General features: G+C 37.5%; 1 pseudogene; it reads right to left on the reverse strand.

Moving 5' to 3' along the window:
• Positions 1–433: 433 nt before the first annotated feature.
• Positions 434–1330, reverse strand: LOC112171252 (annotated as a pseudogene).
• Between the last annotated feature and the right edge of the window lie 2495 nt (positions 1331–3825).

Here is a 3825-nt window from a genome sequence, read left to right on the forward strand (position 1 = left end):
TGTGATATGAATGATTGCAGTGTATTTGCCCCAATTTTGGCCATTCGTGCAGTCGCCATTATATCTATTCTGTTGTCTGATCATTTGAACATCCCATTCCTAAATTAAATTGTGCATTCATTTGGTCCATTTACCAAATGAACAGTAGTTCATCAAATGATACACCACACAACATTTGAAGCTAGAAAAAGCAAATTGTAAATTGTAAGTAGTTCTGCAATGATACACCGCAACACGAGTCTTTAAAGAGTAGAAGAGAATTAATCCCATTTGTAAGGGAACAAAACCGCACCAGTTCAAGCGTGCAAACCACAACTCTAACATGATGTTTGAATTCTATATCAAAACAAGCATAATCTACTCCTAAGTCACCAGTACTTCACCATGATCTTGACTTGAATACCACAGCACACATATTAAAAGTCCTTGTCTCCTACTGTGCTGTAGGAGCCATCTGCTTCAGTTTTGCTTGCAAAACTAACCTAGCTTCATCAGATATGCTTTTCTTCTTAGAAGCAACCTGCATATCAATTTACAATTTCGTAATTAGAAGAAAACAACAACAAAAAAGGAAGAACTAATAAGCAAAGAAAGAGTAGCCCTACTTTAAAGCAGTTTAAGGTATGCATTAGAGTCAAGAGGAGCATTTTTGTCCCCCCTTTGATTAAAACATACAAAGAAAACATTACAGCAACCAGCAATCTCCTAAACTCTGGATCAATGGTCACAGAAACACTACTCAATTGCGGCTGCCACAGAGCAGCAAAACAATGAATTTTTGAAGGTAATAGCAAAGTAGCTGAGATATGAAATTGGCATTACGAGTAGCAAACAAGAAACATATTATGCATAAGGAGGTTTTCAATTTCAGGTCTCGTATATGAGCAAGAAAGAAGGAAGACTAATCACCAAACCTAGCAAACGTAGGAAATATTGAAATAGATTCACAAAGAGGAGAACTTTGACCCTCAACGAGTTGTTCGAAATTGGACTTGAGGAGACTGATCTTGCGGTCGTAGTAGTCTTTGGCTTGAGGCATGTTCTTCTCGATGAAGTAGCCGGTGCAGACGTCGACGAGGACCTGGTCGGGGTCCTGGAGAGTTCCGGGGACTTAAAGGGAGGCGGTAAGAGGGACGAGCATCTTTTTGCCGGTGGGTCGGAGGGAGAGGTCGTGGAGGGCGGAGGAGGTGAGCTCGAGGCGGGTGGTGGCGGTGCGGATGTTGTTGAGAGAGTCCTGGAGAAGATTGACCTCCATATCAGTTTGCTCTTTCACTGCCTTCAACTGCTCCACGCTCAGCTTCTCCATCTCTCCTCTCACGCTCATCGCCATCTTCAGTCGATCTTCAACATGCACATAAGATACTAGCACAAACAAGAATAGATTTTAGTAAAAGCCCAAATGAAAAGGTAGATGAATGCAGATGGCTGGAATATCATGTATGAATGTAAAAGAAATCAACAAATGTAAATCTCCAGGAAAGTTATGTTAAATTCAAAACCATATTAATATTTCTGGAACACATATTATAAAATAAAAGCGTCTTACTTGGTTACAATTTTATCAAACTTGTACATTTTACCAAACTTATTTTTCGGATTCAATTTTAGTTATATTCCGATCCAGATGGCCAGTGACAAAATTACTAGTGCAATCTAGTAAATCTACTGAAAATTGAATCAGGCTTATATTAAAGTTCAAACAAATAAGCTCACCAACATCAAGTTCCAATTTTGCACTGTTTAAGTCTGACACTAGCTTGCTGATTGAGTCTTTTGTGCCATTCTAGATGAATCAGCAGGGACAAAAGGATCAGAACAAATGAAACCATATTAAAAGGGTTGAATACAAGTTACAAATTCTGCAAAATGAATAAGAAAAATGCACATAAAAAATGCATGATAACTTGAAACAAAATCAGGAGAGCACCATGGTAAAGGTGTGTCACAAGGTGGGAATACGTCCTAAATATAAACATATACATAATAATTTTTTCTGTAAATGCAACAAATTGACTATTACTGACTCTCAGCAATTAGGAAACAAATAACTACCTACACTAGGCATGGAAATCATTTCATTTCATAAGGTCAGGTTCTCACAGTGTGTTTCTTTAAACGAGACTGTTATCGACTATGTTTTGAAATATCTACTTGTTCAGTACGTACCATTAAAATTCCACTAAATTAATTACCAAGGCAAAAATCACAGAATGTAAACTTGCTTTTGTGAAACTAAATCAGGCCGCTTTTATACTAAACAAAAAATTAATCGAAAAATGGAATATTTTTGAAAGATACTATTCTGAGTATCTAAAACAGAGAATGTAAAGCCAATCACATATATCATAATCAAATAATAAACCCAATCAAACCCTAAAGCACAAAAATTCTGAGCAGATAAAACAACTATATACTATAGGTAATGCAGAAAGAGAGACATTGTTGCATAAAAAAAAATATAAAAAAAATACTTACACACTTCCAGTTTCCACCAACAAAAAAAATGCAAAACAAACACAAGATTTCAATCAGATTTGAAAAATCCAACATTGAAGAATCTGCAACTTCATTGACTGAGAGACTAAAGATCTCTCATAGTAGTTTAAAAAGGATAAAAAGGATAGCCTATGCTGTTCTCTAAAACTTTACCATAGTAGTTTAAAAAGGATAACAATATCTGTTGATAAGGTGAGATGCATTTGTCACCACAGAAGCTGAAAACTCCTCAAAAATGCACCCTTTACACAACTAATGTTACAGAATCACTCATCTATTGACGACAATCTATTGAATGCGATAACTTAACTCAACCTAGTTGCAATCAATCGTCTTTGATCCTCTTGAAAAGCTTGTTAGCCCAGCGTTTAACGCGTCGCTTCAGGGTATAGCCAACAATGATCCCAGCAACAAAGGCAATTGCACAGAACTTTGAGCATGTCCACAGGGACACCACTCCTTTGCAAGCAAACATAAAAAATTTACCAATTTAGTCCAATTGCAGAAATTCAATCCAACTATTGAAGTTCACTTAACCATAACACAAGTTCATATACTAATTCAAGCCTCACCAATACGTGAACAACTCTACTTAAACACAAGCCAAAACAAGTTTGGGAAGCTCAATAGCAAAACCCAGAATCAATTTGCGAAAAAGCGATTAAAGAACCAAACTTTGGTAGCATAATTGTTAGTTAAAGACAAGGCATTATGGACCTACTGCATAAATTGATCAAATATTTCACGAGTTTCACACCAAAGTAACCCAATTCACACATACAATCAGAAATTTATAAACTTTAAAAGGGTAGAGCTAGATGGGTCTGTACCTAACAGGTCTGGCGACTATAATACGAGACTGATCGGACAAAGCGGCAGAGAGGCCTTCAGTAGAATGAGGACCTTCAAAGGAAGAAGAAGAAGAAGATGATGAAGCTTTTTTGGATTGGTGTGGGAGGAGCTGGTACATCATCCCCAGAAAAGTCACGTTCGTTTCTCTCTCGAAAGGCTCGGAATCCATGGTCGGAGATGGAGATCCGAGTCTCTGTTAAACTCCGGTGACTAGAGTGCACAATTTTAAGATCTGCTTATGAATATCAGAACCCTAAATTTTGCATCTCAGTGAATTGAAACAGTAACGAAGAGCGAAAGCTGACAAATCCAAATCAAGATTGAATCAAAACAGTAAAGGAGACGACGAGAACTTACCAAGTTCCAGACAAATCGAATCAAAGGCGTGAATCGAAGTTCGAGATGACGAAATTGTTTAGGGCTCCTGTGTGAATCCAAGTCTAAGGCTGCTCCGATGTGAATCCACGGATTCACAGA

This window comes from Rosa chinensis, chromosome 6 (assembly GCF_002994745.2).
Source record: "Rosa chinensis cultivar Old Blush chromosome 6, RchiOBHm-V2, whole genome shotgun sequence".
Classification (NCBI taxonomy): domain Eukaryota; kingdom Viridiplantae; phylum Streptophyta; class Magnoliopsida; order Rosales; family Rosaceae; genus Rosa; species Rosa chinensis.